Source organism: Ranitomeya variabilis, chromosome 2, assembly GCF_051348905.1.
Source record: "Ranitomeya variabilis isolate aRanVar5 chromosome 2, aRanVar5.hap1, whole genome shotgun sequence".
NCBI classification, from domain to species: domain Eukaryota; kingdom Metazoa; phylum Chordata; class Amphibia; order Anura; family Dendrobatidae; genus Ranitomeya; species Ranitomeya variabilis.
In genome coordinates this window covers 131,322,855-131,349,255 of record NC_135233.1, presented here as the reverse complement: position 1 = coordinate 131,349,255, position 26,401 = coordinate 131,322,855, and the positions used below count along the sequence as shown (strand labels likewise).

The 26,401-nt window shown below is 42.8% G+C and overlaps 1 long non-coding RNA gene across 1 annotated transcript in view; it reads left to right on the top strand.

Moving 5' to 3' along the window:
* Window positions 1-22,288, top strand: part of LOC143809181 (uncharacterized) — a 154,914-nt gene extending 132,626 nt beyond the window's left edge. The window contains exons 2-3 of the long non-coding RNA XR_013222121.1: window positions 20,957-21,122; window positions 22,030-22,288. This is a non-coding gene — a long non-coding RNA (uncharacterized LOC143809181). The remainder of the gene's footprint in view (window positions 1-20,956; window positions 21,123-22,029) is intronic.
* The last annotated feature ends 4,113 nt before the right edge of the window (window positions 22,289-26,401 follow it).

The window sequence follows — 26,401 nt, the reverse complement described above, 5'->3', positions numbered from 1 at the left end:
CTTGCACTCAGATTATTTTTTTTTAAGTAATATATTAAGTGCGGTTTTAGGTAACAGAACATATACCTACTTTAACAATAGCGTTGCTTTGAAATTGGCAAAAGAATGATCTTTGACAATAAGGCTCTTACTGCTTACGCAACAACATTGCCATTTATTTTTCACAATGTATTTTAGAGATGTGCCAAAGAGCTGCTTGTTAGAACATTTTCAATTAATAATTTTATATTTTTGAATATACAGTATATAAAATACTTCTCACATGGTGTACCTGACTTCTGCACCTGGTGACGTCAGTGGTAGCACCAAGCGAAGACATCTTCCTATCTAGTTTACAGGGATGCATAAATATAGTCACTCAGACATGTGCCCTTACATTAGTATAAATGTGTCTTTTCAGTGTGCAATACCTGTAAATCTAGAAAAGAGCAAAGGAACACTGCTGTTATTTTAGCAACACGACAAGACTGACAAGCATGGATAGTTGCTGAAAAGGATAGAAGAAAAGAGTGAATTATCTGTAATATCACATGGAAAATCTATGATGATGTGATATCTGACCAGTGATATAGTGGCCACAAGGACTCATAGAAGCACAAAACTATACATTTATAAATTGGGTATTGTGTAAATTCAAAGGGATATAAATTGTATACTCAATCTGATGGCATACATTGCCTTACATATTTAGGAAAATGAAGGCTCAGATGACTGTTTAAAGTACTGTAGCACTTACAGCAAATTCAGTTTCTAGCTCCACTCCAGTTCTCTTCTTGATCACATGACCAATCTTAAGCTTTGCCATCTCCCAGAGTCTACTGTGTAGAATACTAGCTGCTTTCCCAATGTAAGTCTATTAGACTGAGAAACGAGGCTACATATACCATAATTAACATCAAGGAAGCAACTTCTACACATTTAGAAGGTAATCAGATTTGAAGTCTTGTTGTCAGACAGTCAGATGTACCCCAAACAAAACCAATAAAAACTACAACTCAACTAAAAGAAAAAGAAAAAAGTTATGGTTTTCAGACTAAATCAATTTAAACATTTTTTTTAAGTTTTTTTTTAATTCGTTAAACATAAAAGATAATAGCATTTTTATCACCAAACTGATACTGACTGTCAGATGGATGTTTTAAAAAGAAAAAATACATAGGAGACACTGGGTCTGCAGTATATACACATCATAGGAGATGCTGGGGCTGCAGTATATGCACATCACAGGAGATGCTGGGACATGTTCATCACTGGGGAGGGCAAGGGGCATATACATCACTGGCAATGGCTGGGAGCATATACATCACTGGCAATGGCTGGAGGCATATGTTACAGACCAGGTAACCGGTTGTTACAGTGATGTTGCCTTCCTTTCAGGGAGGGTACTATCATGCTTGGAGGCAAGGGGAGTTTCCTTTACCAGGTAAGGCACCCACAAACAACACATTCCGAATCCAGGCCAGAAGAGGGAGCTTTGAACCCGGATTCAGGGGAGCTTCCCTCAGATAGATATATCCTGGTCTGGAGGAGAAGTTAGCCAGTCTGAGACAGTGGACAGAGTTAGTTGGACCAGGAAGACCAAGCAGTGCAGTTGGAAAGAGACACTGAGGAGAAAAAGTCTGGAGCAGAGAGCAGACTACAGAGCCATGCAGCCAGGACTGAGCTGCCGCTCCAGAAAAGGATGAGAACCCAAGGGGTTGTTGTATGTAGTGGAGCCATTGAGGGAAGGAGCACAGGCATGGAAAAGGGTTCAGAGGGGAACTGTGACAGGGCACCCTCAGAGCCGAAGTGCAGAAACTGGGCACCGGGGGCCGAGGCTTTTGTGGTACTCTAGGACACATGGCAGAACCGGAGGGTTCAGAACTGTATGTGATTTGCCCACACCACACCTGGAGGTGAAGCAGCACCTGAAGAGCCCGGGTTGTGATAGAGACTCTGTAAAATGGTTCAAGCTGCCCATCATACGGGTACCTGTTCTAGGACAAGAGTGAGAGGAATTTGCCAGCAAGCTACAGGCAGCAGGGACCTCGCATATTAGTGTGAGTAGGAAGGCTTACGGACCTCACCTGGGAGAGGGATCACCTTTGCCTCCAAGCCGGCCGGACCACATCACCACCCGTGCCTGGTATCCTGGACTGTGGACTGCTTCTACCAGTAAACCAAGTAAAGACTTTACAACTCTGTGTCCTCCACTTATTTACCGGCAGCCCACCATCCTTGTCATACACCTTGGGAGCCCTTGGGACCCCGCTTCACCTGTGGGAAGCATCACCATCTTGCTGCAACAACATCACCACAGAGGACCCATTTAAGCAGCGTCGGTCCCTCTGACTGAAAACCACATGTTGCGTCACAAATAGACTTTATTACAAAATTCCCTTAAAAGACCTTTCCCCTTTTAAGTGAGCGCCCAGCGCCAAGGACCGGGTCGCAGCCACCGTGACATCCCCTTTAAGAGCGACCGGACCCGATTCCGAGTACCCCACTGCCCTGGTAGGGTGACTCATCACATATACATCACTGGAGATGGCCAGGGCTACATACATCACTGGCAAAGGCTGGGGGCATATACATCACTGGGAGGACTGGAGCCCTATATTTATCACTGGGTAGGGCTTGGAGCATATACATCACTGGGAAGGCTGGGGCATATACATCAGTGGGGAGGGCTAGGGGAATATATTCATTACTGGAGAGAGCTGGGGGCATTGGTCATTTCCTGAAAAATAAATGATTGATACCTTGGAATGCGTTGAAAGGATAAAAACAGCATTTTTGAAGGAACTTTGAAGCACAGACATCTTTCATACCCAGCAGAGCAGGAAGTATCCCAAAATTATTCCTTTATCTTCTGGGAAGAGCTGGGGACATATACATGACTAGAAAGGGTGGGGTATGTGCATTATTGGGGCTGCTTGAGAACTATATATCACTGGGCAGGGCTCATGTCCTGCATATCAGTAGGAAGAGTAGAGCCCTATATATCACTGTGGAGGGTTGGGGGCATAAATATCAGTGGAGAATGGCGGGACTGCCACTGCTCTCCTTCTGTGGGATGGAAGTGCATTAGTTTGCTAACTCCGCCCACAAAGTATGACCTCATGTTAGCACTGGCCACTGTGAGGAAGTAATCCTTTAATGTGCACGCAGCTTTTAGTAGTGAATGATGTGTGCGCGTTCCCACAGTGCAAGTAGGGGTTGGCCAGCAGCCGGCCTGAGCAACGGGAATCTGCCAGGGCCGCAGAAGAGGTTCCCCACCCCTGCTGTAAATCCATGAATTGTCACATCTTTTTCAAGATATTGTAAAAAATTGAGTACAGAAAATCATTTAAGGAGGGTCTGAAGTACATTTGTGACAAATTTTTCAAACCCTCAATCACGCCCACAGTGGCAAACAAAAGAAAAATGGGTAAATATATATAAAATAGACTTAAAAAATGGCTCAAATAAAAAGATGAATTTGGTACAAACAAAAAAATAAAAAAGCAAAAGCGCCAAAAAACTTGACAGAAAAGGTTGCACAATTGAACCCTATATTTACATCCTCTTCATTTCATAGGTCACTTGATTGAGCAGAACCTTATTTTCCATAGATATAACGCTCCATTCCAGCTGATCCTCAATTTTTAACTCTTTCACCACCATGCAATTTTCCATTTTTGCACTTTCGTTTTTTGCTCCCCTTCTTCCCAAAGCCATAACATTTATATTTTTCAGTCAATATAGCCATATTAGGACTTGTTTTTGTGGCACAATTTGCACTTTTAAATGACACCATTGATTATACCATTTTGTGTACTGGAAAACAGGCAACAATTCCAAGTGTGGTGAAATTTCAAAAATAGTGCAATTCTAGAATACTTTTTTGGCTTTCTATTTAAAATGCTCACTTAATGCTAAAACTGACCGGACCCTATGATTCAGTACAAGAAAGCAGGTACTAAACATGTATAGGTTCTTTTTTATTTCAGTGGTGAAAAAAAATCCGAAATTTGTAAGAAGAAAATAAATTGCTTATGTAGCCTTTTTCCAAGACCCGTAGTGTCTCAATTTTATGAAACCTGGCTTATTTCTTGCGCTTTGAACTGATGTTTTTATTGATATCATTTTTGGATAGGTACGATGTTTTGATCGCCTGCTATTGCATTTTATTCATTACACTATTTACTGATCGTATTCATTTAATTTATATTTTGATAGTTTAGACATTTCTGAATGCAATAATACCATATATGTTTATTTTGTATTGTTTTTGTTTAAATGGGGCAAATGTGGGATCATTTGAACTTTTGTGTTTTTTTACTTTTTACTGGCTTCAATAGTCCCCTTAGGAGACTTGAAGCTGCAATCAAATGTGTAGCAGAAATGACGATATCCACTGAACTCCGGCCACGGGCCGGCATTCATAGGAGATTCACAATGACAGGCACAGAGGTCTTCTGCAGATCCCCGGCTGTCATGACATTCCAATGGGTGAGACTTGTGATTCACTTCCAGCTGGCGAGTGTTAAATGCCGCTGTCAATAATTGACATTTAACTGGTTAACAGCCGCGGGTTGTTAGAGCCACATGACAGCTGATCAGATCTGCTGTCATGTGTGGAGAAAGATGTGGACTCAGCATCGGAGCCCGCATCAAAGGCAGGAACACCCAAGGTTATAACAAAGACTATTTTATGTTCATAATGAATGGTCTGGTCATTTGTCCCTCCACAAACAGGCTTTTGCTGTAGAGTATGTGAGGAAGACTGAATTATCAAGTGCAGAAGGTAAACCTGTAATACTATATTTTTGTAATGGCCACAAAATCATCCCCTTAAATGAAACCTGTGACATGAAATAATGCTATCAACTTGTAGATATGAGGTAATTTGCAAGTTAATAGCGTTCTGAACATGCCTGGTGCACACATTTAGAGCCCTGCTGCTAAGAGGAAATTAACTTTATTCCTCCCTGCAGCATTTGGGTTTACAGTGGTAGCGCCAGGGTGGGTTCAGTCACCGCTCTGTCTATGGAGAGAGGTTGCTGTAAAGAGCCCCTAGCACTGACAGGGAGTTCAGCATTAGACCTGATCAGTTAGTGCCGATGGCTTGGGTACATCCACCACCCTCCATATACAGAGCGATAACTGAACGCACGGCGGTGCCACCTCCATGACTAAAACCCAAATACTACTAGGAGGAACACAGTTAATTTGTTCCAGGCAGCGGGGCTCAAAATGCAGGTGTCGGGCAGGTTCAGAACACTATTAATCTGCAGATTTACCCCATATCTGCAGGTTAATAGTGTGTTTTCCAATGACAGGTTCTCTTTAACACTTTGTTAAAATAAAGATAAAGTGAATAATGATGACTATAAGACACAAGCTATAGGCAGATAGTTCAAAAGTATGTTTAAAAGAAAAAATGTAAAAAATACATAATTGATATTGTTACCTTCAGTAATGAAATAAGTTAATAGTACAAAATAAAAAAAAAAATCTTATATTATATAAATAATTTTTATATCAGGGATGAAACACTTGTTCCTTTCGCTTATGTTGTAATTGTAAATTCTGTTTTGGCAACTAAATTCAAATGTCTTTTTCTTTTTTTCATAAAACAAATCCAGCTCAGGAAACATGGCTCATCCAGCAGAAGTGGGGCATACTGGAATGTTACAAAACCTAAATGCTTTCCTAAGTGTTTCTGTGAAAAAGAAATCTTGTTTTTATAGGTTAATTCTCATGTATCCCTAGAAGATCCAACACCTCATAAAGAAGTAATGTTTTTTAGAATGTACCGTATCAGTTAACTTTTCTTCTTTCAATTTTATCCAAACCAAAAAAAGTATTTAAAGGACTTTTGTCACTCACATACTTAAAGATCAGTGTTCTGCAGAGCCAAGTAATACTGTTCTTCTCTTTACTGGCTTCTCTTTAAAAGAATACTCTGGCTATTCCCCCTACTAGTATTAACACTTTCACGTATACTGCCATAATAAAATATACAAGTTTTACATTTTTGCTGCCCAAATTATTATCACAGCGTAATCGTAGACAAAAGCCATTGCCAGAAGTCTTCCAGAAGCTTTATATACTGTATAAAGGTATGTACAATGTAGATTTTTAGACTGTTATTTATTTAAACTACAGTAGTCAACTAAAAGTTTAATGTTTCTGACTGTTTTAAAAAAGAAAATCACAAACTGCAACTCATTTAAAAATTCTGCATTATGAATTTCTGTACTTTTGTCTTGCAATGCTTCACTATATAATTCAATATCTGTCTTCTTGTTTGTTTGTCTCTTTCTATCCATCCATCTATGAACTTCAAGATAAATACAAGAAAACAAATGTAAAATATGCCAAAAGTACCTTCTAATTGCAGATTTGCAAACTAGTTGATTTTTGTTATATTTATTAGCTTTATTCACGCATGAATTGAAATACATATTTAGGCCTCATTCACACGTCAGTACTTGGTCAGTATTTTGCATCAGTGTTTGCATGCCAAAGCCAGGAGTGGAACTTACAGAGAAAAACTACAATTGAAAGATTGACGCCTGTTCTGTGTTTTGAAGACATTCCTGGTTTTGGCATACAAATACTGATGAAATACTGATGGAGAAATACTGACATGGGAATGAGCCCTTAAATAAATGTACACAATACATGGCTTTAGTTACAAAACTGTTTAAAAGATATTTTTGTTTTGTTTTAACTATTTTGTGCTGTTTTCAATTGGGTGCTTTAGAGTTAATATTATGGTCGCAACCAAGGCTGATCTATATTTTTCAGCATCAGGGGTAAGAGTTAAGTCTGGCATCCACCTCCTAAATACAACTTAAGCAGTTTGAGAAGTCATCATTTAACCGGTCCTATATATTTTTAAAACTTTCAGTCACATGCCGGCTAGCTGCTATTCCTAATTTTCTCAGTGATCAATTAAATAAAATATCCTCTGCTTCATTGAGAGAAGTAGGAAGAGAAGCAACTTTTGACTAACACCTGCACTATTCCATACCTTCCACTCCCAAGTTGCACCATTCCTCTGGAATACTCTACCCCAAGAAATTAGGACTAACCACAACTTACACAGATTTTGGCACTCCCTAAATTCTCAAATTTGGCCCAAATGTTGCACATTCAGATTCGAGTACGAATTCCCAAGCTTTTTTCCTAAAAATCTGCAAAAGTCATTCTAAGTTCGGTAAATGACTGAGTTCACTAAGGGCTCTTTCAGCCATCAGTGTTTCTGGTAGCAGCACAGACCGCAAAATGTCTCACACATGTACACACTGATGACACATGGATAACATCCCTTTGTCATCAGTGTGACACGTGCTGGTGCCTGGGAATCAGCAGTGCTATTCATGCTGTTCCCTGGCACCAGGTGCTGAAGTCAAAACAGCTCACATCCCTGTCCCCTGCTCACGCTGTGATCAGTGCTAGCAGGAGACAATGTTGAGAGTTATATTCAACTGCTAACAGCGAGAGCAGGAGGCAGCTGATGGGAGTATTCATCAGCTGCCGCCTATGCTATAAATAAATAAATAAATTAGTAATTTTGATAACAAAACAGGCAAAACTGACAGTTGGGGGCTGTAACCCTCAGCTGTCAGCTTCAACAAGGCTAGTTATCAAGAACAGAGGGTTTCCCAAGACATATTTTTTAATTATCTACATAAATCATAAAAAAAATGGCATGGGGTCCCCCCATTTTTGACAACCAGTGAATCTAAAGCAGATAGCTGGGCTCTGGTGTTTTCAGGCTGGTAAGGGGCCATGGATATTGGCCCCCAACCTAAAAACAGTAGCCCCCAGCTGCCCCAGAAGAGGCTTATCTAATAGATGCACCAATTCTGGTGCTTAGCCCAGCTCTTCTCACTTGCCCTGAGGCGGTAGCAATTGAGTTCATATTTGTGGGGTTGACGTTACCTTTATTTTATCCAGTGACATTAAGCCCACCGCTTAGTAATGGAGAGGTGTATATAAGACACCTCTCAATTACTAATTCTAAAGTTATATTGTAAATAAACACACAGCCAGAATAAAGTCCTTTAATTGAAAGAATGATGCAGACTCCTTTAATGAATCTAAATAAAATTAATAAAATTATACTCACATCATTGCCCAGTCTACAGAAGCCATGGTCTAATGTAACAGAATTAAAATAATAAACCACAATATTCCTTTCCTGTTTGCTGAGAAGATAATAACCCATTTGTCCTGCGACAGGTCTAGCTCTGCTACATCTAGATGGTAGGCTGCATTGTTGCATGATGCAACTATACAGTGTGCCATTCAGCAGAGACACCAAGTCGCTGCTACTGCTTCTCAGTGTCTCGTGGTGAACTCCTATGACTTACCTGACATCACCACAAGTATGAGAAAGCTCTCATGCTTGTGGTGCGGTCACTGACATCAGCGCAAGTGCTGTAAGAAAAGTTGTAAGGGCGCTCACGCTGACATCAGTGAGTTGAACTGAGTTCAATGGTTGTGATCTCCTTGGACCTTTCTGATGGCACCGCGAGCATGAAAACTTTCTCATGCTGACCATTATGTCAGTCAGGTCATAGTAGTTCATTGCAAGATACTGAGCAGCAGTGGGGAGGGGGCCTGAGAATACTAACCCCAAGCTGTCAGCTTTAGCTTGTCTGGTTGTCAAAAATGAAGGGGAACCCATGCCATTTTTTTTTTTAAATTATTTATTTAAATAATAAAAAAACAGCGTGCGGATTTCTCTATTCTTGATAACCAGCCTTGCTAATGCTGACAGCTGAAGGTTGCAGCTGTCAGTTTTGCCTGGGTGATTATCAAAAATACAGGGGAACCAATGTTAATTTTTTCTTAATTTATTTATAGCGCAATTGATGGGTCAATTGATGCCACTTTTCCAGGTGTCTGCCCCTAATTTTAGCTGTTTTGGCAGCTTTTTGGCCTCCCTGAAGGTGTTGTCTATTCATTTTATTTTGCCATCCAATTAAAGTCAATTAGGTTTGGGTATGCTTGTCGAACTGTGCAGTGAACATGTTTGGTGAACATTGGGATGTTCACCGAATCTTGAAATGTTTGCTCATCTCTAGTCAGGTGATGACCATTGGACATAGCAAGCTGAGTCACATAAGACAGTGGGCATATTTCACACCGTTAGGATTGTCACACTGCTTAATTTTATCATTAGAGGGGTTGTCAAGGTTTATGATGAAATTCTGCAGTCACTCTGTTATTGCAGACTTCTGAATCCTCACAGCTTGTCAGGATGACCACTGCTTGACTACATGGTCAGGATTCTGCACTTCCGGTAGCATAAATGGGCGGTCATGTGACTACAGGTGCGATTTGCATACTTCTTGCCATTCCAACTAGACTATTGAGCTTGGCTCAAGACAATTGAATTGAGAGAGGTTGTTGGAGATCACCGAGAGCTGCTACTGCACAGGTGCAGGCAGTGCCATCTTGGAGGAGGACATTTTTTTCTTTTCTAGCAAGATGGCACTGCTGGTGCCTGTGCAATAGCAGTTATCGGAGCTCTACACACACCAATAGCTGCTACTGTGCAGGTGCGGCGGGCGCCATTTTCAAATTGTTTTTTTTTACTTGCTGAATAACATAAAAAATAGTTATTACCTGGACATTAAACATGCAATTATATTATGCTGCAGCCTGCAGAAATGTTTTTTTTTTCTTCAGTATGTACAGGCATTCATTGTGCAAATTAGGGGGCAGGTCAGTGAGGGATCAGTGACCTGTCAGCAGTCTGCATTATGAATACCTAATCAGAGCAACACATAAAGACTCCCCCTCCACGCCTGCCCTGTAGCACGTGAATTGACAGAAAAATGACTGGCACATCCAAACTAGTGTGAATAGGTGCATACCAGGAGCAGCTACCTCCACATACAATATACCAAAAAAAGGTGCACTCTATCGTGCCAAAGCATGTCGAATATGAAATACATGAAACATGAATAGCAAAATGGATTTTAGAACATTAGGAAAAATACTTATGAGATGCTTTGCACAGAATTTGGCCAAATAATGTGAGCCCATCAACCGTAGCACGGGCATATCATTAACACAAAACTGACAAAGATTAAAAAACAACCACAAGAAGGATTTCATCAAACAAGGTATCATTTTAATCAGTATAACGGCATCGACCTGACCCTCTCTGTAGGTTACTGTGCATAATCCTGCTGACAGGTTCCCTTTAACAAGCATTGTCATATGACTTAGGATAAGAAATCAACCCAGACTCCCCATTTGCAGACCCCCATTTCCATGCACAGAAGGAGGTCTGATTTGGCTACGTGAGATGCCCCTGACGTGGTTTAATGGGAAATTCTCTCCTTATGGCTCATTAAAGGGTTTATATTGTTCTTATAGTAGTTCAGTTTAAGTCTTGCTACCCCCAATAGGTGGCATTAGCGTTCTAGTCATCTTCCTCTCTGAAGAGGATATATGCATATTGAAATTCCTAGAAAAGCATTGCATTGAAAACATTTTGACTGGAGGCCACTATAACTAGAAGGACCACTGAATTATATTCAAATAACCTATTCAAAGAGGAAGAGGAATTAAACACTATGCTGGATTGGTCACCTAAAGGACCAATTACAGTTTAAGTCCTCTTCCTCTCTGAAGAGGTTATTTGCATATTTTATTTTCCGGAAGAGAATTCCATGGTCTATAAGTCTAATGCCATTTTGGCGCTTTTCATAAAACAAAAAAACAAAAAGAATTAAATATATAATATAAAAAAATAAATTAAAAGAAGAATAAGATGCAACTGATAAATAGGCAAAAAAAAAAAAACCAAAAAGTAGAGGAAAAAAACTCACAAATGTAATAATTAATTGAGCTCAAAGAGGGATGATTTTAGATAGGTTTTTTTTTTTTATTTTAACAAAAGTGAAAAGTCCGTCAGTGCAGTGTGTTCATAAATCTGCTGTTAATATCGGGTGCCATCCATTTATATGTTGAAGTCACTTTGATTGACATAAGGCTTTGTTTGCATTAAGAAGCTTGAAAAGGTTTTGATGCAGTCCTAGAAGACCTCAGAGAGCTCCAGGGCAATTGGAGGCTTTGCAATATTTGCAATTCTCAGCTAATCAATTAGCCATGAATCATTATTTTTTTCATTTTGGTGAAGTTGGCAATTTTAAGCAAAACAAAATACTTATCTATAGAATACACATAGAATTATACAGGCTACATATTCATGACAGCCAAAATACATACAATATAGATGTAATTAAACCCTTATGCCTTTGGTAATTAATCCTTTCATCTGACATTTTTAAGCTGCATAGAATTTTTTCCTTAATGCTGCAGTGTTTGTAACGTGGTATAAATAAAACGTCATCTGAATTTAAGCTTATAATTAGTGTTGAGCGATACCGTCCGATACTTGAAAGTATCGGTATCGGAAAGTATCGGCCGATACCGGCAAAGTATCGGATCCAATCCGATACCGATACCCGATACCAATACAAGTCAATGGGACTCAAGTATCGGACGGTATTCCTGATGGTTCCCAGGGTCTGAAGGAGATGAAACTCTCCTTCAGACCCTGGGATCCATATAAATGTGTAAAATAAAGAATTAAAATAAAAAATATTGCTATACTCACCTGTCCGACGCAGCCTGGACCTCAGCGAGGGAACCGGCAGCGTTGTTTGTTTAAAATTCGCGCTTTTACTTGGTTACGTGAAGTCCCGGCTTGGGATTGGTCAGGGCGGCCATGTTGCTGGGACGCGGACCAATCACAGCAAGCCGTGACGAAATTACGTCACGGCTTGCTGTGATTGGTCCGCGTCCCGGCAACATGGCCGCCATTAACCAATCACAAGCCGTGACGTCACGGGAGGCTGGACACGTGCGCTTTTTAAAATACGCGCATGTCCAGCCTCCCGTGACGTCACGGCTTGTGATTGGTTAATGGCGGCCATGTTGCCGGGACGCGGACCAATCACAGCAAGCCGTGACATAATTTCGTCACGGCTTGCTGTGATTGGTCCGCGTCCCGGCAACATGGCGCCGTGACCAATCATAAGCCGGGACGTCACTGGAGGCTGGACACGCGCGCTTTTTAAAATACGCGCATGTCCAGCCTCCCGTGACGTCACGGCTTGTGATTGGTTAATGGCGGCCATGTTGCCGGGACGCGGACCAATCACAGCAAGCCGTGACGTAATTTCGTCACGGCTTGCTGTGATTGGTCCGCGTCCCGGCAACATGGCGCCGTGACCAATCATAAGCCGGGACGTCACTGGAGGCTGGACACGCGCGCTTTTTAAAATACGCGCATGTCCAGCCTCCCGTGACGTCCCGGCTTGTGATTGGTTAATGGCGGCCATGTTGCCGGGACGCGGACCAATCACAGCAAGCCGTGACGTAATTTCGTCACGGCTTGCTGTGATTGGTCCGCGTCCCGGCAACATGGCCGCCCTGACCAATCACAAGCCGGGACTTCACGTAACCAAGTAAAAGCGCGAAATTTAAACAAACAATGCTGCCGGTTCCCTCGCTGAGGTCCAGGCTGCGTCGGAGAGGTGAGTATAGCAATATTTTTTATTTTAATTCTCTCTTTTACACATTATTACATTAATGTTGTTGCGATACCCGATACCCGATACCACAAAAGTATCGGATCTCGGTATCGGAAATTCCGATACAGCAAATATCGGCCGATACCCGATACTTGCAGTATCGGAATGCTCAACACTACTTATAATACTTACAGACGTACAGAAGCCCTGTTATCTGTATCTGTGTAGAGAAAATACAGACACACTTAAACAATGTAACTTGCTTGCGCCATGACAAAGACATTGTATATATAATTTGACATTTCTCCCTAGCACTTAGTATCCTGAACAAGTCACTCTAATTACCATTCAAGCCTGACTGCAATGTCTGAAAGACTATATTATTTTGTAAGAAATATATAAGTGAAAGACACTCTGCATTCTCAGGAACAAATGCTATCTGAGGACAGGCTTCATGCATTCATGCATTATGTAAAATCATCCAGGAAAGTACAAAAATAGAATATAAAAGCTGTAAAATAGATCCAGACCACTGGACAGTCACATGACTAGTGTGAGTTGCTCTTTTTTCCTTCTACCAAGAATGCACTCAATGCTAAAAATGTCTTTTTGAGGCAGTAAAAAACAAGGGGTTTTCAAGTGGAAACGATTTGGGAAATTTTTGGGAGAGATATTTTGAAAAAGATTTCACTTTCAAAAGTGTTTTCTTTGGTAATGCGTTTTTTTACAGCGTATTAATTGGACATTGGCTACTTTGTAGTGGATTTCATATGGAGACACTGAAAAGATTTGACATGCACTTTTTTCCATAAGGTATTGTTTCATACCTTGACTGAAAAAAAAGACGCTCAAAGCACTGAATATATGAACAGCAGGGTGGTTTTGCAATGGAAATGAATAGGAATACTTTTTCAAGTACTTTTTTAAAAGACTCATTGTGCACGTAGCCTAAACCTCGAATTTAAAGACAACCTATCACCCCCAAAATCGAAGATGAGCTAAGCCCACCAGCATCAGGGGCTTATCTGCAGCATTCTGTAATGCTGTAGATAAGCCCCCGATGTATCCTGAAAGATGAGAAAAAGAGGTTATATTATACTGACCCAGGGGCGGTCCCGCTGCCGTTCAGGTCCGATGGGCATCGCGGTCCGGTCCGGGGCCTCTTATCTTCAAAGGATGACGTCCTCTTCTTGTCTTCACGCTGCGGCTCCGGCGCAGGCGTAATTTGTCTGCCCTGTTGAGGGAAGAGCAAATTACTGCAGTGCACAGGCGCCGGGAAATGTCAGAGAGGCCCGGCGCCTGCGCACTGCAGTACTTTTTTCTGCCCTCAACAGGGCCCTCAAGTATGCCTGCACCAGAGCTGTCTATAGAAAAAACAGCCGCACACTCAAGACTTGCAGGTTTTTACGTGAAAGTTGTATTTTTTATTTTTAGTACAAGCATCACCAAATGCTTATTAGTGTTCAGAGAAAATGACGGATACTTTAAGTTACGGTTAACGTTTCGACCAAGGCTGGTCTTTGTCAAAACCACACTGAAAAACAAACATACAGTGTAAGTACATGATATAGATATGCTGTACATGTATCTGTGACATGAACAATATACAGTAAACAATATATTAACACAATAATATTCACCTAAAACGAGGATCCAATATATACAATACATGCATATTTACAACCTAATATATACAAAACGATATTAACTAGAACCCCTAAGTCCAGGGGTAATGTAGGGACTCCCTATGAACATAAATATTGTAGAATCAGGAGAAGCAAGAGGAGTATGAGAAGGGCTGCCTAGGTATGCCCTGTAAGTAATATCAACACATATACATATATATACAACCACCCAAGAGCCTAATTCCTATTATTGTATTAACCCCTGAGGTCACTAGTCCAATATACAGGAACGAGCAAAAAAGGAGACCGCGGCCGTTATATTACAGACCCTAGGTTCAGCATAAACCATATACATGCAAGAAATCTGCAGGAAAAACATATGCAGGGAAAAAAAAAATGCAGGGAAAAAAAATATGCAGGGGAAAAAAAAAACAAAAACAAAGTAGTCTGCAATCTGCCGGATCCTGGAGCAACATTAACCCCTATCTAGAGTCTCTAATACCACATGTGACACTGACCTTTTAATGGAGGGTAGAAAAGGTACAGAGGCAGTCCGGAGTGGGCTGTGATGGGGTGTGGGCCCCCGATGTATCCTGAAAGATGAGAAAAAGAGGTTATATTATACTGACCCAGGGGCGGTCCCGCTGCCGTTCAGGTCCGATGGGCATCGCGGTCCGGTCCGGGGCCTCTTATCTTCAAAGGATGACGTCCTCTTCTTGTCTTCACGCTGCGGCTCCGGCGCAGGCGTAATTTGTCTGCCCTGTTGAGGGAAGAGCAAATTACTGCAGTGCACAGGCGCCGGGAAAGGTCAGAGAGGCCCGGCGCCTGCGCACTGCAGTACTTTTTTCTGCCCTCAACAGGGCCCTCAAGTATGCCTGCACCAGAGCTGTGGCGTGAAGACAAGAAGAGGACATCATCGTCAGAAGATAGGAGTCCCCGGACCTGGACCGCGATGCCCATCGGACCCGGACCGCAGCGGGACCGCCCCTGGGTGAGTATAATCTAACCTCTTTTGCTCATCTTTAAGGATGCATCGGGGCTTATCTACAGCATTACAGAATGCTGTAGATAAATGCCTGATGCCGGTGAGCTTAGCTCATCTTCGATTTTGGGGGTGATAGGTTCCCTTTAATGTGGAGTTTCCTGTAGGTCAATAGCTTATAGTGTTAAGAAAAAAATTCTATTTATTTTTGATGATGGGTGAGAACCGCTCGGGTGCTGGTTATTCAAATCGAGAAAATCAGAATGCTTGTTTTGAGTAACGAGCATAATTTAAGTCAATGGGAAACTCGAACTACCAGTTGGTTTGGGGGGACTGGAAAATCATTGTAATGGATGGAACACCAGTGAAATGGAATGGGAACAGCATGGGGAAGACCCTTGAAATACATCTGTGATTCCCAAGTTGCTGCTGGGAATGACTTGTTTATAAGCAAACTAAAAAAAAGAAGGAAAAAAAACAAAAAACATCATCTCTCACTCTATTTCCATTGTCTTTAGCAATTACCGTACATACTCGAGTATAAGCCGACCCAAGTGTAAGCCGAGACCCCTAATTTTGCTATAAAAAACTGGGAAAACTAATTGACTCAAGTATAAGCCTAGGGTGGGAAATGCAGCAGCTACTGGTAAATTTCAAAAATAAAAATAGATACCAATAAAAGTAAAATTGAGACATCAGTAGGTTAAGTGTTTTTGAATATCCTTATTGAATCAGGAACCCCATATAATGCACCATACAGTTCATGATGGGCCCCATAAGATGCTCCATACAAAATACGCCTGATATAATGCTCCATAAAGTTCATGATGCCTCATAAGATGCTCCATATTAAAATAAGCCCCATATAATGCTCCATAAAAGTTGATGGCCCCTTAAGATGCTCCATAGAATAATATAACCCCATATGCTGTTCCATAAAAGTTGATGGCCCCATAATATGCTTCATAGAATAATATAACCCATATGCTGCTCCATAAAAGTTGATGGCCCCAATAAGATGCTCCATAGAATAATATAACCCCATATGCTGCTCGATAAAAATTGATGGCCCCCATAAGATGCTCCATAGAATAATATAACCCCATATGCTGCTCGATAAAAGTTGATGGCCCCCATAAGATGCTCCATAGAATAATATAACCCCATATGCTGCTCCATAAAAGTTGATGGCCCCCATAAGATGCTCCATAGAATAATATAACCCCATATGCTGCTCCATAAAAGTTGATGGCCCCCATAAGATGCTCCATAGAATAATATAACCCTATATGCTGCTCCATAAAAGTTGATGGCCCCATAAGATGCTCCATAGAATAATATAACCCTATATGCTGCTATGCTGCTGTTGCGATTAAAAAAAATGATATAGTTACCTCTTGTCGCTGGGAGCCAGGTGCCAGTGTCCTGAGCAGGCAGGGATACTAGCACACTATGGCGGCCAAGTGTCGGTGTCGCCGCTGGCGCAGGCCCCCAGCACTTGCGATATGGACCTGTCCCCGTTCCACCGTGGCACACCGCTGTGTCTTCTGGGTTTCTGCAGTGACTGTTCAGGCAGAGGGCTCGCACTAAACATGTCATCATGCCCTCTGACCTGAATATCACAGCCAGAGGATGTGAAAGACACAGCCCGGCAGTGGAACGGGACAGGTGAATATCGCATCGGCTCACCCTCCCCGTCATACTCACCCCATCCTAGTGCGGTCTCTGCACGTCCCTGCTTCTCAGGTGGTCTCAGCACCCTCAGCTTGTTCCTGTGTTCAGCAGTCACATGGTACCGCTCATTAAAGTGATGAATATGCACTCCACGCCTATGGGAGTGGAAGCACATCCATATTCATCACTTTAATAAGCAGTAACACATGACCGCTGAACATAGGAAGAGCTGCCGGCACCGAGACCATCTGAAAAGCAGGGACATGACAGAGACCTCGTCAGGAGGATGAGTATGATGTGATAGCCCCATTCTTGCTGCTCCCCCTCCCTTGCCAACCCCCTGGGACAATGACTCGAGTATAAGCCGAGAGGGGCACTTCTAAATGTGTCAAAGGACTCACAGAAATTGCTTCTGCCACTTACACTACTGCTGCTTATACTGCTAATGTTTTGGCATTCATGAATTAATGGGCTGGAGGTTGGAACTTAGTCTAGAGCTGTGATTCACATTGTGTGCCTCACTGCTTTCTTGGGGAAAACCTCTCTTAAGGTTGTGTAAAAGTGTGTTTCGATACTCCAGCATTTGGGGGTCTTTTTCCAGAGTGGGAAGTATCTGGCAAAATGTTGTCTTATAATGTGGTTCTAACAGAGTGGCAACCCAGTAGTCAGCATTATTTTGAATCATAATTTTACGTGTATCATGTTGCAGATAGTGCAGCAAGAAGGCACTCATATGTTGGGATTTTCCATGAGTTCAAAGCCCATGCTGTGTTGGTGGCTGGGTAACACTGATGCTTGTTTCCTTTGTTCCCTAACCCCAACCACTAACAACAGAGAGGGAATGATTATCCTCCTACTTTCCTAACAGTTGCTCGCCCATCACCTCTTCCTCCTTCATTTGTTCCTCGGGTTTTGCACCTCCACTAACAGTTTTTCTGGTATCACCAGCCCCCTTGATCGCAGTAATCCACTCACCTTTGGCACCAGCCTGTGTGATGACAGTCTGGAACTTAGAGACAATGTTATCCCTTCCACATCCTCCTCTTATTCCTCCTCTTCTGGGAACACCACCTCCTCCCACAGGCTATTTAAAGTCTGCTCGAGCATGTAGATGACCGTAATAGTGATGTTTATGATGGCATTGCCAGCGCTAACCATTTTAGTAGCCATTTCAAAACTGTGCAGAAGGGTGCAGAGGTCCTTAATCTGTGCCCACTCCGTCAGTGTGATATGTGCCATGTCCATACTGCATTGCCCCAGGCTATATAACATGAAATACTGCGTCAGTGCTCATTGCTGCTGCCACAGCCACGGCACATCATATTTCAACCTGTTAACTGGCATGGACAAAGACCTCTGTATCGATGCAAGACGATGACCTGAGGGGTGTGAATGGTGGAAATGAGCACACAGCTTATGTGCTTTCTGCAGCAGCTCACCCAGGCCAGGATAGTGGCGGAGAAAACAGTGTACCACCAGTTTGGGGATGTGAGCCGTGCAAGGCACTATTGTAAGCTTGCCTCGCCACAGGGTCGCCACCAGATTCGCACTGTTATTGGACATGGCCTTCCCTGGATCCAGGTTCAACTGAGACAGCCATTGCTCAAACTCGGCCTAGAGGGCTGTCCACAACTCTTCAGCTGTATGACTGCAATCTCCACGACATATCAATTTTAACACTGTCTGATTGCTGTGAGCCCTGGTTGCACAGGTGGTGGGGATTCGCTTTGCACTGTTTTAACATGTGTCTCATTAAGGCAGAGGTTGAGGATGCAGGTGGAGGCCCTAGAGGAGGTAGAGGAGGAGGCAGAAGCAGTGGGGGAAATACAGAGGTTTGTACGGCAAGTTTTGGCGATGTCAAGACTTGTGGAGAAGCCCCTTCTCCGCCTTCCCCCACAGGCACCAGAGTCACCAAATGCCAAGTCAGCAAGATGTAACGCCCTTGGCCATGTATGCTCATCTAAGTGTTTGTGGTGAAATTCACCATGGCAGACATAGATTTAGTCTAGGAACGGGTGATGTCTGTGACATGCTGGTGTAGCGCAGGCACAGCCTTCTTGCAGAAGTAATGGTGACTGGGTAGCTGGTACTGCGGGACTGTGACGCCCATCAGCTTTCGGAAACCATCTGTATCTACCATGCGGAAAAGCAGCATTTCCTTTGCTGAAAGATTGGAAATGGTGGAGTTCAACCTCTGATCTTTGTCATGTGTAGGAGTCAATCATGGGGAGATGTATAAAACACTTCTGAATGTGGCGGCTTCTGCCCTGAGAGAAAGCCAGTTCCCCGGCGAAACGCACATCAGGGACCTATCCCCAATGATAATAATCACAGAATATATGGCACTTAATCATTAGCTACAGAGAGCTGTCCTCAGCCCGGCTAGTTCTCTGTCTGAGACACTGGGTCAGTGCAGGATCATGTGCGTACTCTCATTGCCGCATGGTCTCTGTAATGTGAGACATGTGCAGTGAATGGAATTCAGGGTGGAATGTCAGCACACTCTGCCTCTAATTAAACACACTTACTAAGGGTACCGTCACACATTGAAATTTCCATCGCTACGACGTTACGATTCGTGACGTTCTAGCGATATCGTTACGATATCGCAGTGTCTGACACGCTACTGCGATCAGACACCCTGCTGAGAATCGTACGTCGTAGCAGATCGTTTGGAACTTTCTTTTGTCGCTGGATCTCCCGCTGACATCGCTGGATTGTTGTGTGTGACAGCGATCCAGCGATGTGTTCGCTTGTAACCAGGGTAAACATCGGGTAACTAAGCGCAGGGCCGCGCTTAGTAACCCGATGTTTACCCTGGTTACAAGCGTAAACGTAAAAAAACAAACCGTACATACTCACCCGTCGGTGTCCTTCAGGTCCCTAGCCGTCTGCTTCCTGCTCTGAGTGCCGGCCGGAAAGTGAGAGCAGATCACAGCGGTGCTGCGATCTGCTCTCACTGTACGGCTGCACTCAGAGCAGGAAGCAGACGGCAAGGGACCTGAAGGACACCGACGGGTGAGTATGTACTGTTTGTTTTTTTACGTTTACGCTGGTAACCAGGGTAAACATCGGGTTACTAAGCGCGGCCCTGCGCTTGGTTACCCGATGTTTACCCTGGTTACCCGGGGACTTCGGCATCGCTCCAGCGCCGTGATTGCAACGTGTGACCGCAGTCTACGACGCTGGAGCGATGATTATACGACGCTGCGACGTCACGAATCGTGCCGTCGCAGCGATGAAAATTTCAATGTGTGACGGTACCCTAAGAGCGGTGGCTAATGATCCACTTCAGACGGTCTCTCTGACTCTCTCTCTATATCTAACAGCTGATCAGAGATCTCCGGTAGTTATTCATACATACAGTGTCTCTGTTTAGGGTTAGCACTCCATTTAGTGGCTATGCCACAAATATATGTCTGTATTGTCAATGCGCTTCCAATATGTAATAATCTATAAGGAGATTACCAACAATTAGTTTTGTTACAGCCTATATTCACACTTTGAAACTGTGTGTGTTAATAGGAGTGCATGTGTTGTATCCCAATTGCCCATATAAAATAAAGGGACAAATAATATGATAGTCACTTTTAGTGCATATAATAAATTGAAATCCAGCATATCAGTTAGGGTCAAAGCTGTGATTATTATTATTATTATTATTATTATTATTTATTGTTATAGCGCCATTTATTCCATGGCGCTTTACAAGTGAGGAGGGGTATACATAATAAAAACAAGTACAATAATCTTGAACAATACAAGTCATAACTGGTACAGGAGGAGTGAGGACCCTGCCCGCGAGGGCTCACAATCTACAAGGGATGGGTGAGAATACAGTAGGTGAGGATAGAGCTGATCGTGCAGCGGTTGGTTGATCGGTGGTTACTGCAGGTTGTAGGCTTGTCGGAAGAGGTGGGTCTTCAGATTCTTTTTGAAGATATAATTTATAATATTTTTATGTGACTTATCATTGAGGAATTAGTGGATCATGGTGGTGTTTATTATATAAATCATCACACACTATGATCCAATATACATCAATGCATGTATGTACCATATATTTAATTTAATAATAATTTTATTCATTAATAAAGAATAAATTTTATATTCACTTTCCCTTTACCCTTCCCTCCCTATAGTATTCTATTGGTGGTTTACACTTTGTGAATATGCACCATGAGTCTGGATTTCTATCCTCATGTGTAGGAGGAAACAATCTTTTACGCCACCACAACTGTGGGACCGAGGGCTGGCTGCAGTTCTGAGAGAGAGTGGAGTATGGTGAATTGGACAAACTGCTGGACGGTGAGTGAGGTGCAGGCAGAGATGTTACAATGGATTGATAAAGTTGTGGTGTACTCGTTCTCTCAGATTGGTCAAAAACAGCAGGCATGTCCACTTTTGTTACAGCTGATGGCAGGCTCTCACTCAGTCTGAATGGAGCTGGTAACGAAACGGAGGTTCTGTCGTCGGAAACCTGCATAACAATGCTTGGCACGGTAACAGAGGTGAAGGAAGAAGCAGCAGAAGTGATTGATGGAGCAGCCGATGGTTGTTGAGGTCCACATTTTATCGCAGTGGGATTCCCAGACTAAGGCCGGGATCACACATGCGAGAAACACGGCCGAGTCTCGCAGGTTAATACCCGGCACTACCACCGGCACTCAGGAGCGGAGCATGCAGCTCTATGTATTGCTATGTGGCCACACGCTCCGCTCCTGAGTGTCGGCGGCAGTGCCATGTATTATCATGTGAGACTTGGCTGTGTTTCTCACATGTGTGATCCCGGCCTAGCACATGTTGATTGCGCATGTTAAGTAGAAGTCAAATTATTACACTTTTCCCCTCTACTCAGTTTTTTTTGCAAAGTTGTAAAATAACATGGGTTGGCTCATCCTTTGCGGTGTCAAAAAAGGCCCAGGCTAGACAAACCTTGCCACCCCCCGCAAGCTGCAGATTGCAAATGCTGCTGGTCGCAGCCACAGTTGTGGCTGAGGATGCAGTGTTTGTCGTGGCTGCATCACTTTGCGTCTGTGCCATTTGGTACAACGTAACCTCCTCCTCATCTTCCTCCTTCACCTCCTCAGATGACCTACTCAGCTTTGTGCCTCTGTGTTCACGCCAAGTTGCAACTACAACCTCACCATCATCTTCTGTTATCATATTCCTTGCCCTGAGAGTCACCCTCCTTATCTTCCTGTCTTGACAGCAGAGCAGAGTCAACGTGAGCCTCAAAAATCTGAATCTCATCAGGATCACCTTCCCCCAGGGGTTAACATCTGGTGAAAAAAGTCAGAAAGCTGCTAGGACCCTACTTCGTCTTGCCCCGGATCTAAGCTAAAAATAATTTGGGCATCTGTAGATTTCCTCCTCTTGACTCTGTGAATCTTTGGAGTACACTTCTGATGCCCACGGCATAGAATGTGTGAACAGCTCTGCAGACTCGCCCATCTGTGATTCCCTACAGTCAGTTGCATGCTTGTTTATGTCCTGCCATTTGCAGATCCAACCAGGGTTTCAAGATGCCTGGGTGCTGTGGTGAATCCTGCGTGTGTCAGCACATAGCGGTAAGTGACCAAAGTTGAGGAAGGTGAGCGCTGTTTGTGTGGCGTGCTCTTCCGGTTAAAGGCATCTTGAAACCCTCATTGGATCTGCAAATGGTAGGACATTAACATTATCTACCATACCAGTAATTTGTTCTGATGAAGGTCTGGATGTGGACCAAAAACATTCAACCATTTGCCTTATGGATGCACAATAAATGATTTATTTTCAAGCTACATTACCATTTGAGTGCCAAGTTTTTTTCTAATTTTGGATATTTTGGGCTGGATACCCTACTTGAGCACCTCCCCTCCTTCAATGTATGAGTGCCGTGTTCTACTACCACTTTTTTTCACAGTCATTTTGCTCAGATAGTTTGGTTGGAGCACAGGATTATCAACAAAATATTAGATTTTTTACTCTGCACCAGCTCTGCACACACCTGAATTTCAGCGGCACTAAATGAAAAGGTGAATTATGGAGTGCTGAATAGCATTAAACACAGAAGAAAGAATTGTTTCAGTGTGGATGAGGTCTGTATAACAAAGAATATATGCTCCAAACAATTATAAAAATGAGTTCTTCCCTACTGTATGATGTTATTAACATTAGAAAGAATTGTTTCAGTGTGCATGAGGTCTGTATGACAAATATCATAGATGATTTCATAGAATGGTAGAGTTAGAAGGGACCTCCTGGGTCATCTGATCCAACCCTCTGCTCAAAGCAGGATTCATTAAATCATCCCAGACAGATGTCTGTCCAGCCTCTGTTTGAAAACTTCCATGGAAAGAGAACTTGTCACCACCTCTGGTGGCAGCCTGTTCCACTCATTGATCACCTTAACTGTCAAAAAAGTTTTTTCTAATATCTAATCTGTGTCTCCTCCCATTCAGTTTCATCCCATTGCTTCTTGTCTTTTCTTGTGCAAATGAGAATAAATAAAATCCTTCTACAATGTGACAGCCCTTGAGATATTTGTAGACAGCAATTAAGTCTCCTCTCAGTCTTCTTTTTTGTATTCAAAGAAAGTAGCGGGCACCACAAACATAAATGAATCAGGGATCAACCATATGCATATATTGTGGACAATCAAAAAAACAAGAAAAAAAGATATGCATAACAATGGAATCAACCTTCAAAAAATTACAACTTTATTTATACAAAAAGACACAGCAGAGCAAGACATACATTTAAAAGCAATTAAAAGACCAAAGAAAACAGCACATACTGTAGCTGATAAGCTACATGCAACCCTCCAGACAGTTAAATACAAATACCATCAAGCACTAAACAATTTAGAATGTATCAATGACAAGAGGATACAAGTATACATATTTAAACAAATACACTAATATATACCTGTCTGCTACCAGCTATACTCTATAGGTACCAAGCACTATCTAGGAATAGGATACAAAAATTAGGTTTAAGTTGTTCCGCTTCCCAGTCATATTTATTCTGTGGAAACAATCACAATACATGAAATGCTACCTAGAAAACTGGGAACAAAACAGCCGCATATTTAATCAAGGAATGCCCCACAAAAATAAGAGTCACCAGGTAACAAAGAAATATATCACCTAAGAAACCAGGGAACGGAGCGGATAACAAACTCCCTTGAAAAGCCAGAGTGCCAGATGAGATGTGATAGCAAAATATAAGGTGTTAGTGCTAGGGGGGACTTGAGCCCCACGAGTGTTGATGCTACAAGAGCATCTTCATCAGGGGAAATATATGGTAAGCAGTCCATGCTTGCTCTAATATAGTCAAGTAATAAGGTGCAATAGTCCCACCTGTGAGGAGGCAGTGGCGTGCGGTTCCCTGGTGGCATATGCAGACTGGCATACATTTCCAGTTCAACAGATTCACCCCACCGCGCTTGCTCAGTAGGTTACTATTGGTGTGCTGCCAAAGCTGTGAAATAATGCGCGCAGTCCCGGCTTGAAGGTTGCCATAGGAACAGTGACGCCGGATTACTCAGAGGAAGCTGTGAAATAAAGCGCGAAGTCCCAGCTTGAAGGTTGCCATAGGAACAGTGATGCCGGATTACTCAGAGGATGCGCCTGCGCAAGTAAGTCAGGCGAAAAACAGACTCCCAGAAGTCGGGAGGCCAAACAATAAGCGCCTGCACAGTGCGGCGAACTTACCGCAAGAGTCTGTATATAATTCAATACAAAGGCACATGTACTAAAGATAGAAAAACACAGGATGGGGCAAAAAAGGCTCCCAGAAGTCAGAGGGCCAAAACAATGAATGCCTGCGCAGTGCGGCGGGCTTACTGCATAAATCTGTGTGCAATTCAATGCAAGAGCGCATATACTATAGATAAAGACACAAAGAAATGATACAAAGGAGCAAATGCCAATACAGCGCTATTTACCGGCTAGAGGAATATACACATAAAGCAAAATGCTTGGAATATAAACAAAGAAGTTATTCCTACTGTAGTACCTGGGCTGAAAATAAAAGACGCAGTCCCAGCTTAAGAATTACTATAGATATAATAGCGCCAGATCGATCAAAGGCTGCGTTTGCGCAAGTGCACCAAACAATGAAAAGCAGACTCCCATCAGTCAGAGAGCCCAAAAATAAGCGCCTGCGCAATACGACAAACTCGCTCAGTGAATGTACTGTATATATAGTTCAATACAAGAACGCGCACAGTGTTGGACTAGGTTAACATACCCAATTAAGGGTTAGTATCAAGGAGAGAGATGCTCATGCCACGGATTAAGGTAGAGGAAGATGTGTCAAGGGGACCCCCAATGATCAAAAGACCCGATATCAGGCATATGTACAGTACCAAGCTAGGATGGTATATACATAGGTCAGCGTGTAAGAGATATAAGTGTAAAAAATCATAAAGGACACCAGACTGAGTTAGTGTGCCAGATGTTGATGTTAGGGAAAGAGAGCACATAAAACAAACACATGAGGTCAGGAAAAAAATATCCTGAATCTCAAACGGTAACCATGTCAATGAGACCCATTGCGGCTGTACCACTAGTTGGTAGCAATCAATTGTCAAAGTTGCACATAAACACACGCACTCCCCGATATAGGGCTGAGGTAGGCCCTTCTTGGCGCTAAACTAGATATGTCATATATCTCCAATCACATACATATATTTGTTTATTTCCCCAAAGAGGATATACATAATAAAGGTCCTATGAACCACCAGCAAAAAACAATCAGAGATGCCCAGCATATAGCATAGCCGGTAGCAGACGCAGGTCTTAAACAAACAGAGTGAACAATCAAACAAGGCGTAGACAAAGCCGATAATCCAGTGACCGAGGTGCCAACAGTTCTGGGGGTCCGTAACACTTCTTCATGTCTCACCTAAAGGAGGACCAGGGAGAACAACATGTTCAAAAGATCTGAAACAGGATACAAACAACACGGAAGTAAGTACAAGTGAGGGAAAAAGGGAGAGGGAAAAGTGGGCAGAGAGGCAGGAGAGAAACCAATTCCTCATGCTTGCTTGTAAAAGCCCATGTATAAAAGTTCCTTGTTCATACCCGTCGGAGCCAGGCCATTGAGGTTATAGATCCAATTGGACTCCTTCCTTAGGAGCACGGGTACTACACTCCCACCCCTAATATCCATTTTAACCCCGTCCAAACCCTTGACCCTTAACCCCCTTGGTGATCCCCCATGATGGTGTAAAAAATGTGCGGCCACTGAGGTCAGCTTCTTGCCTTTCTCAGAATCCTTCTGGGCCATGTTGATGCTAGAAAGGTGCTGTTGCATCTGGCGTCTGAGCTCCTGCGTAGTGTATCCAATATAAAGCTTCGGGCAGCTACAAATTAAAGCATAGACAAGGTTCCTAGTACGGCAATTAAAATATCCAGACAGCTGGATCCTCTCTGGACTGCGTGGAAAAAAACCCCAACTATCAGCTATTACATAGCTGCAGACGTTACACCTACCACAAGGATAGGATCCATGGATATTATTGCCTGTCCCCATCCTGGTAGTAGTGCGTCTAAAGTAGCTCGACACAAGTTCATCTCTCAGATTGCGGGACCTCCTGG